General features: G+C 41.2%; 1 protein-coding gene across 1 annotated transcript in view; it reads left to right on the top strand.

Moving 5' to 3' along the window:
- MRPS27 (mitochondrial ribosomal protein S27) overlaps window positions 1-10,931 on the top strand; it is a 64,889-nt gene that overhangs the window by 18,988 nt on the left and 34,970 nt on the right. The window lies entirely within an intron of this gene.

Consider the following 10,931-nt stretch of genomic DNA (forward strand, 5'->3'; position numbering starts at 1 on the left):
TTATCCAATTAATATTTCCCAGCAATTGTTGCAGTTGTACATATTTCATTGTTTTTGAAATATGAAGTTCAGGGATTATTGGAATAGAATAGCTAGCTATCATTTTATGTCCTAGATACTGAAAGGGGGGAGATTCCTGAACCTTCTCTGGAGCAATTTTTAAACCATACAAAGACAAACAGGTTATTAAATCATGTTTCCAATTAGGGGGAAGGACTGGAGAATAAAAAAGGATATCGTCCGTATAATGATGAATCTTAAGATGTGGGTACTTAAGACGAAAGGATTGAAGTGCCTTATCCACAAAATATTGGCACATGGTGGGGGAATTTATCATTCCTTGTGGCAGAACCTTCCAGTGGTATCTTTTAGATGGTCTACAATTATTTAATTCTGGAATTGTAAAAGCAAAAAATTTGCGATCCTTTTCATGCAGGGGAATAGAGAAGAAGCAATCCTGCAGATCTATTATAGCCAATTGATATGAATGTGGAATCATATTTGGATTAGGCATACCACATTGCAAAGGCCCCATGGGTTCAATGATGCTATTTATGGACCTCAGATCGTGCAAAAATCTATATTTCCCATTTTTCTTCTTAATTACGAAGACTGGGCTATTGAAAGGGCTGACAGAAGGTTCTATATGGTCAGCTAATAATTGCTGATCGACCAATTGTCTCAAAGCAATCAATTTCTCTGTAGTAAGAGGCCATTGCGGAATCCATATAGGATCAGTGGACTTCCAAGTAAGTGGAAGCACAAACTTACTCATTTATTTGAATCGTTGCTTGTAATTGTTGCAACAAATCTCTTCCCCACAAATTAAGATGAATTTTGAGCACACAGGGCTGAATATATGCAATAACTTCAGAGCTATCAGGCAAAGAGACAGGCAGCCACTGTGCGCTTTTGCAAGAAGCCTGATTACCTCCCACGCCCCACACTTCAGGAGAAGTTTCAAGCGGCCAAATTTGTTCCCAAAATTTACTCGAAATAACCGAAACATCCGCACCAGTGTCTATCAGACCCTCTAATATTTTTCCATTGATTTTATACTTACGAAGGAGTTTCTCTCTTCCAATACGTTGGGTCACAGCTAGAAGCTGAGGGGAAAAAGATAAAGAGAGCTTGTGCAGATTAGTGTCAATTGCATAAACAACATCAGGTGGTGAAGGCAGCATCACCAAATGAGCAAAGGATTCACCCTTTGTTAACTGCATGGGCATATGGCTCCAAAATTGAACCATGATTGTGCCCACATAGTCAGGAGGCAAGGCACCTGGGATGACATGAATGCCTTGTTTTGCAGCAGAAAATTTAGGTAAAATTAAACCTGTGATATTAGGAGGAAGTGGACCTGCCATTTGGCTGGCCATGATTATGATTTCACCAGGCAATGCAGTGTTTTTGGTCTCTTGATTAATCAAATCAATGGCAAAATCAGAAGGCATAATTTTAGTAACTTTTGCAGCAGCAGAAACTAAAGGCTGACATCTCTCTATTCTTTGGGGCCCGAGAGACTGGGCCCAGTGAAGTTTCCCTGAGACCTACATTGATTTGCCCAATGATAGCCTTTCCCACACTTTGGACATTTTTTGGAAGGTCTGGTCGTGGTATTTGCATTATTATTCTTCTGTGCAGTCCCACCTTGGGCCTTGCACTGCTTTGCAAAATGACCTGGACGGTGACAATTATAACAGTTTCCTGTTTGGATTACGGAAGCCTGAAGTGCATTGGCAAACAAAGACATTGTATGAGATTGACTCCCTACTTCCGAACACGCTTTTATCAAATCTGCAAGGGAATATGTTGAACGGCTTATGATTGATTGCAGCATTTTTTTACAGTCCGTGTTAGAGTTCTCATAAGCCAATTTTTTTAGCAACTCATTCTGAGCCGTTTCATTATCTATCTGTCTACAGATAGATTCCTTCAGTCTATCCACAAATTGATGGTATGGCTCTGTATTCTGCTGTTTAACATTTACAAAAGAACTCAGTGGCTGTCCTGAGACAGGAATTTTACGGAATGCACGCTGCACGCAAGTTGCAGTGCGCTGAAAGTGTGAAGGTGACAACACGGCTTGGGCAGCCAGGGTCTCAAATGGAGGAGCGCCGAAAAGCTGGCTTGCTGTATGCGTTTGATCAGCCAGAGCTATGGCGGCATGTTTAAATTCATTTTCAAAAACTAAAAATTGCGCTGGAGATAACATCATCCTCATCAAATCTTTCCAGTCACTCGGAATCATTGAATAAGAGGTAGAAATGCCCTCTATAATTCCCATTACATAAGAAGATTTAAGACCTGAATCACTAATGGCTTTCCTGAGATCTTTCATGACAGCATAAGGCAATTTTTCATGATAAACTTGTAATTGCTGACCTCCAGGAGCATTTTGATATGTGAGAGGAAAAATTAATGGCATTTCACCAGCCCATGCAGCTGTTTCTTCCAATGAAAAAAGCCCATCTTGCTTAGCCTGTAAAAGCCCAGCACGGACGGCTCCATATTGTTTTGGCAAAGCAGCATGGTCTAAAGACAAAGAGGAAGGGACAAAGGCATGCTGATTTGCTTGTTCAGGCAGAGAAGGGGGGTGAGGGGGGATGGGGGGGAATTTGTAAACTGAGACGGTTCAGGAGCAAGGGAAGGAGAAAAGGGAGGGGGATTTTGGCTAGGTGATGAGGGAGACAAAGGAGGCAAAATCAGAGGGTATGGCGGGGGGGAGGGGATTTCTTCAGTTACCAGCAGTGAAGAAATTGAAAGAGAAGATTGTTCTAATTTTGCTATGGCGGTAGCACACTTTTGCCATGTGAGTAGGCAGCTGATTTGAGCACGTGGCTCAGAAAATAAAATTTTGCCGATTTTCTCCCATGTGCTAATTTGCAATGAGCCTTCTGCTTTATAAAAAGGACATTGATGATTTATCTCCTGCAGCAGCTGTTCAATCTCTTTTAGAGAAATTTGGACTTTATCTATTGTCTGTCTTACTAACGAAAGAAGCTCTTTCGCGTGAGCCTTTTGCACCTTACTTAAATCCCCTCCCATACTAACGAATTAAGCGCTTTAGACTTTTTCCCAGTCGGGTTAGTATGAGGAATGCTTTTGGCTCTAAAGGGATCTCTATTGGGATCTGATTACTTACCCTTCTTCAGGATCACGTCGGGGTCACCAGATGTGGATTTTGGGGGTTTGTAGAGATGAATAAAGACAGACAAGAGATGTTTTCTTTCTGAGAGCTTGCGTGTGTGCCAGATGAAAGTGAGAGAGAGAGAGAGATCCTTTTTTTCCCCTAGCCTCACAGCATCTCCTTTTATTCAAAGTTACAACAAGCATGGCCACGAATGTGCCAGTGGCTGATTGGCTCAATACAAGACAAAGAAACTGAAATCCTATTGGCTCATTTGTATGTAAGGCGGGCTTACATAGCTCCATAGATCTTTGGCACATGAAAGACAGAATGTTAGAGCTGTATTTAGACAGGCATATAAGCTCTTAATCCACCTATGACTAAGATTGATAATGTTATGACTAAGGTGTTTACTAATGTTTAGATTGTTATATAAACTCACACAATTAATTATACATTGAGGATTAACACATCATTGTGATTTACACATCATTGTGAACTAAAGGTGAACTAAAGAAGACAAGTGTGGTATGTAAGGAATGCTATACAGAAAGATCTGTGCCAGGCACAGACCTTTAGCCTTGTGCGTGAAAGAGAGGGAGAGAAGCGTGATTGATTATAAACAGGCCTTATAGTCTGTTTTAGAAGCAAAGAGAAGATAGAAATAATTCCCAGAATGCAGGAGGAAAAGAACCAATGTTTTACTATACTAGGCACATAGAAATAACATGTCTACACCTGACACCAAAATGGCTCTCTCTGTAGCACTTTTTATACCAATTATGCAGCCCAGTCCTGTGCATATTTACTCAGAAGTAGGACCCTATTTGTTTAATGGGTTTACTCCCAGTTAAGTATGCGTGGGATTGAAGCCTTAATGGATCAGGTGTGTTACAGCCACCATCATTTTATGTTCTGACAACACTGCTTTGAGGTAGACTGCTGTTGTTCCCATTTTACGTAAAGTGAACCATGGTAGCAAAAGAAGGTACTTTCTTAAGACCAAAGGCTGATTATGTGATTTTAAGTTGCGTTTTGAAAATGGTACTCAAGTCAAACTCTCTTTTCATTATACAGTGTTGAAACTCATGCATGATTTCAAGTGTAAAACTAGTTAATTACAACCAGCAAAGGCAGTTCCTTCAGAGTTCTCCCTTCATTAAGAATCGGGTACATCTGATTCAGCCGAACACATTTATTTCCTGCAGATTACTAATCACATCTGGAATTTTGAGGGCGGTCCAGGGGTACCATTAACAAAAACGCTGATTTGTGTTCGGGGGTGACATAACACAAAATGGCTGCCGCATCTAAAATAACAGAAAAGGATTCAGGAACACAAAATGGTGCCGGCATGCCTGCCCCATCAGTCCCCCCTCCCCCCAAAAAAGAAACAAAAGGCACACATATCAGCCACTTACAGAGAGAGGCTCTTTCCCTCATCTCTTGTATTCAGAATGGAAGGGAATATGAGTGTTCAGTCCTGACCTGTAATTAAATGCGGACTTGCTTAAAGCAGTGCATTAAACGTAGGAGAGTCAGAGCCAGTGCAAACAGAGACTGACCAGGAAGAACACACAAGTTTCCCATGCATTGTTGATTTTTGGGGCGATATTTGCTGAAATGGCCTGCAGGTGCCATAGGAGGTGCTTGTGGGCACACTGGCACCAGCAGGCATCATGTTGGCGACCCTTTTGCAGCTATAGTTGTGAGTGTTTAAATAACCTTTAGTCTTGCTTTGGATACTTGGTCTACTATCCTCTGGCAGTGGACTCTTGTTGCAAAATGTAGATGTGCAACTGAGCAGCTAGAACAGAGCCACCAGCTTTGCCTTGAATAAAATATGTGGAATGACATGCCTGTTCACAGCTTCTGCTTCTGCTTGGTTTTTCTCCAGGTCATAATTTAATTAAAACTGCTATTTTTGAGGTCTTGTGTGTCTTTGTGAGAGTTGAAGGCTACTTCTGGGTCTACTGCATTAATCAGAAGAACCAGTAGGGAGGGTTGCTGACAGAGTTCAAAAAGCAAACACTTCTCCTTATTTGACTTTTACATATTATGAATAATTGGTTGGTCCAGTTTTATACCTATATTTTTCACTCTTATTTTTAATGGTGCAATGAGAATTCTAATAGCTTTCAGGGTGAATGCAGGTTTCATTATCCCTTTAACCAACACTGCTAGAAGGCTTCACAGAAACCAAAGGGCATAGTAACTGCCTTGCTGACAATAGAATCATAGCATTGAAAGAGACATCAAATACCATCCAGTTCAGCCCCCTGCTCATGCAGGAAACCAATTAAAAGCAAGTGTGCATCTCTTGCTGGTGACACATCTCAAAGTAGCAATATATTGGCAGTACATGAAAGGTGTTACAACTGAGTGCCTGTATCCAGGGATCGAAATTAGCAGGGTGCCAGGCGCATTTTGCGTCTAAAGATTCTCCATTTGTGAGCACCTCAAAAAGTCTGGGTGCCATTTTTCCCGCCTGGCCAACACTCAAGGATTACTGAAATGTATGTGCTTTGAAGCCTCAAAGTACAGTGGTACCTCAGGTTAAGAACTTAATTCATTCCGGAGGTCCGTTCTTAACCTGAAACTGTTCTTAACCTGAGGTACCACTTTAGCTAATGGGGCCTCCTGCTGCTGCCGCGCCGCCACCACACAATTTCTGTTCTCATCCTGAGGTGGTTCTTAACCCGAGGTACTATTTCTGGGTTAGCGGAGTCTGTAACCTGAAGCGTCTGTAACCTGAAGTGTCTGTAACCGGAGGTACCACTGTATATGTTAAAGATAGACAACATGTTAAGAAGTTTAACAATAAAGAGTAGCGTGTTTTCAAACCGAAGAACGGGACTGATGTTTTTTATTGTAAACACCAAATTAAACATGTATTAACAATTTCTGATAAAAATGTGGTTTTAACAATGTGTCTCTTATGTGAATTATGTATTAGTTCATGCTTATAAAAGTAATAAATAAAAAGTGTTGCCAAGCTCCAGAAAATGTGGCGACTAAAGATTCTGTTTTGGTGCCCACAACTCGGGTCCCAGAAGCCATTTGGCTCCTAGCTTTTCTATCTACGCTTCTAACACTGCCAGTATCATAAGGTCTAGTAGAGAAACTAATTCAGAAACTTAAAGAGTGCTCAGTGGAAAATTGAAGAAAGGTAATATTGTAGGGTGGTATGATTTTTATTAGTTTATTAGAGAAAAAAGAACATCAAAGGACTCCCCCAACAAAATGTGATTAACTTGGAATTCCTTCCTTCCTTTTATTTAGCATGGCTTTTCTTTTTCTTTATGTTATGTGTCTCTAATAAAATGCCCATTCTGATTAGCTGATAGTTTACGTTGTCTGTATATGTTGCTATAGTTGTGTTTTTTGTATATTTTAAAAAGCAATAAGAATTAATTATTAAAAAAGAACACCCAACTCACTTGGCTAAAAAAAGTACCTTACACAGCTTTATGGTAGTGATTTATTTATGTCTTACACATCACCATCCATAAATGCTTTGTTCACTTACCCTTAAAAAAATACACAGCACTTTTTTACAGCCAAATGTCAAAGGCTGTGTGAAAGATTAAACACGAAAGTGCTACCACTGACTCATTATTCAAAGATACCAGCATCTTGTTGGCTAGGACCTTAGATATGGTCTTAATTTGCATATCGTCTTGGCATCAGAAGTGTTTAATTATTGCTTCATTCTTAGCTATCCTGCTTATGTAGGAACAGCTGGGAAATGAGGTTTAGAAGTTGTAGAAAGGTCAGCAGTAGCTGGAAAATACAGATGGCAGCCAAGATGGTACAGTAAACATGGCTGGCACCCTGCCTAGTACAGGTAAGTAACTGCGCACAGATTTCTCTTTTTCAACGCAAGCTCTTTTGGATTCATTAGTAACCTGTAATTACCTGGTTGGTCTGTTATTTCACGGGAAAACTCATTTATGATTTTATAGCTGTCTTGCCTCACCTAAGCATGGGCAGTGAAGGGATGCCGTAAGTGGGCAGGAGGAGAACGATGGGACCTGTGAGCACAGAGTGTAAATGAGATTTATGGAAATGATCGTAGCAAATTGGCCAAGTCTTTCGTGGAGAAGTTTGGAGGGGAAGCATCTGTGGAGCTGGGGGAGGACAAGGATATTTCATTGTCCATTACCCCCAATGTCGTGGAAATATGCCTGCTTGGAAGGGCTAATTAAGAGGCAAGCCTGAGCACCAACTGGCAAATGGGAAGATTTTCCTAAGTGCTAATTGATCAGTCTTCAGAATTGGTGAACTGCTCAGCCATCTCGGGAATAATAGTGTTTCCTCTTCGGTTTCTTTGTTTTTTGTTTTAATGCGACATATTTCCTTTTGCCTAAAAGTAGCCTATTCTTTCTGTATTGTAACGTCACTGTTCAATTAGCTTTTAGTTATGATTGGACTCATTTTCTTAAACATCAAACAAAACAAAGAGAACAAAGGGTAAAAGGCGCACACTTTGGGAAGCTGTGGTTGGCTGCTTTTTCCTATTTAATACACATTTGGTGTGAAACTAACTTTTCCCCACGTGCAAAATAGCTCCAAGGCTCACATTGCGCAACCTGAAAAAATAAATATATTGACAGCTCAAAGAAATTGGTGAATATTATACATGGGCCTAGCTGGTCTGTGTTTTTCAGCTTGCTTTCTTCTCTTTGCCCCCAATTCTCAATGTGATTTAAAATAAAAAATTAAAACCTTGCATACTGCACCATGGAGAGTGAGAGAGAGTATAGTGTTCTGAGCTTTTGCACTTCTTTCAATAAATGAAAGGAGAATTGCTGAGTTTTACTCAGAGTAGATCCATTGAAATTAATGAACCTAACTTAGTCATGTAGATTAATTTCATTGGGTCTTCTCTGAGTGGAACTTACCTAAATATCACCTAATTTTTTTACGACAGTGGTAGTGGGATGGGATCTATAACCTCAGAAACTAATGTGCAGAAATGCACAGCTACAGCCATGTGCCAAGGAAAAAGAAAAGTGGAGAAAGATATTTCTCAGGTTTGTATAACACAGTGCGATATTTATAGCACATACATTGCCACCTTTTCCTCAGTGGCAGTTCACTCAACTTTCTTTCTTTTTAAATGCCTGAGTTGTAAGTAGAGCAGGAAAAAGATTATTGTTATAAATGAGGGAGAGAACATGACTTCTCTCTGTGGGATGAACTAGCCAGTGTTTTGCATGTTGTTTTGGAACAGAAAGTGCCCAGTCCAGTCTCACTTCTGCCTTGAATTACAAGCCACTGTAAAACACATGGGTGTTTAGGCCTATATGATTTAGGCTCCTAATACAGTGGTACCTGGGGTTAAGTACTTAATTCGTTCCGGAGGTCCGTTCTTAACCTGAAACTGTTCTTAACCTGAAGCACCACTTTAGCTAATGGGGACTCCTGCTGCTGCTGTGCCACCGGAGCACAATTTCTGTTCTCATCCTGAAGCAAAGTTCTTAACCCGAGGTAATATTTCTGGGTTAGTGGAGTCTGTAACCTGAAGCGTATGTAACCCGAGGTACCACTGTATGTGAAATACTGCTTCCCTCTTGTAGTTCTGCTGCCCTCAAAGGTTTGGGAGGGAGATGGCCGAGGACTTGGCATTCTCTGTGGCAGTCCCTAAGATGTGAAATTCCCTCCCCCACAGGGTTTCATCTGGTTCCTTCCTTGTATAGTTTCTGCTGAATGCTGTCTTTTGAAACCTGAGATATATATTTTAGGACTCACTCTGTTTTACTGATTGTAAATTGTTTCAACTGATTTAATACTGGGTTTTTATATTGTTGAAACCCCTGGGACCTCATGGTAAAAAATGGGTAAGAAATTCATTTAAAAATGATGATATGCTTCAGTCCCCCCCCCCCCCAAATCTGCAACATGAAAATAAGCAGTGTGGTGCAGTGGTTAGAGTTTTGGACTAGGACCTGAGAGACTTCCAATCCCCACTCAGCTCTGAAGCTCACTTGGTGACCTTGGGCCAGTCACAGTCTCCTAGCCTAAACTACTTCACAGGGTTGTTGCAGGGATAAGGGGGGGGGGGCAGGATGGAGAGAGAACTATGTATGCCACCTTGAATTCATTGGAGGAAAGGTGGGATATAAATGAAATATGCAATTATTAAATTTTATTTATTTATTAGAAGCTGCCCCATCCACTCCATTTTCCACGTTACAACCCTTAAGATATTTGAAGATGGCTATCGTATTTCCTCTGTTCCAGGGTAAACGTACCCAACTCCTCCTAAGTTCCTCATAAGGCTTGGTTTCCAGGTCCTTTATCATCTTGATTGCACACATTCCAGCTTGTCAGTATCCTTCTTAAATTGTGGCACCCAGAACTGGACGCAGGTCTCCAGTTGTGGTCTGACCAAGGCAGACTAGAGTGGTACTGTGGCTTCCCTTCATTTGGACACTATACTTCTGCTGATACATCGTAGAATAGCATTAGCTTTTTTTTTGTGCTGCTTCACATTGTTGACTCATGTTTAAGCTTGTGGTCCACTAAAACTCCCAGATCCTTTTCTCATGTACTATTAGTAAGCCAGGTGCCCCCATCTTATATTTGTGCAGCTGTATTTGTAATAGAGCTGTATTTATCCCTGTTGTAAGGATAATAGAAATAAAGTACCTGAAGTATATATTACGTGGGAGAATTAAGCACTTGCTAAACTTTTGGCTGCATTGTGCCCCATATAAATGGAAAACAATTTTAACGATCAACTGCTGCACTGTTTTGCCTGGATGCAGTTGCTGAAGAAATCTGTTTAAAGCAGCCTCTGCACGACAGCCATTTTATGTGTACAGATCATTTTTTGTGTACAGGAGCTGTTTCTTCTAATTACTTGTGTTACAGGAGCTGACTGATGAAGTTTCCCATTAAAATGCTTTCAGACAAGACCCACAAATCTAGCAATAAGTGTGATTGCGCACTATGATAGTAACTCCTGGAAAGATTAAGCTACTTCTGGTTTCTTGTGTGGGAATTCTCTCATCTGGATCTTGAGCCAGCATTAAGAATTGAATGTCTCTTCTCCCAGGAGTGACTAATTCCCTTTCAAATTACCACTTGATAAATGGGGTTGTTTGGAGTAGCTCTTATTTCTCCCCTGATGGATGGTTTGTTTCTAGTGACTTCACAGTGACGTTATTTGGCTGTTAGTTGTTCTTTAGAAGAAAACTTGATAGAGATAAAGCGTGTGCTGTCATACATGAGGAGGGCCAACCAAAGTTGTTGAGCTTTCTTTAGATTTGCTGAGCTTTTTTTTGAATTTTGCCCGAGGACATATACTGCTACCGGGCTGGATTAAATTGACTGGCAGGCTGAATTAGCCCCCCCAAACATGCTTCATTTATCGTATTGGCCCGAATATAAGCCACACCCTCAAATAAGCCGCACCTTCAGAATTAAAGGGGGAGGGAGACATTCCCCACACCATTTTGCCAGCGGCCTTCCCTCCCCCTACAGAGAGCAGCCCAGGAGCACAGGGCAATGGCGCACAGCCCGCTCGCTGCTCCCAAGCCTCCCCGGAGCCGTTGGGGGAAAGGGAGGGTTGCGAATATAAGCAGCACTTTAACTTTTCACTGTCAGAATTTGGGAAAAAAGTGCGGCTTATATTCAGGCCAATACAGTAAGTATTCCAGTCCTCAAAATGCTCACTCCAAGTGAAGTAAAAGAGTACCAGTTGCCCCTAGTGAGGGCTGGCCCAAGACTTTGCTGCCTATGGTACGATGCATAATATCCAAAGCTGGTCATACCCTTTTGGCACCTGAGACAG

This window comes from Podarcis vaucheri (genome assembly GCF_965113315.1).
Source record: "Podarcis vaucheri genome assembly, chromosome: 11".
Classification (NCBI taxonomy): domain Eukaryota; kingdom Metazoa; phylum Chordata; class Lepidosauria; order Squamata; family Lacertidae; genus Podarcis; species Podarcis vaucheri.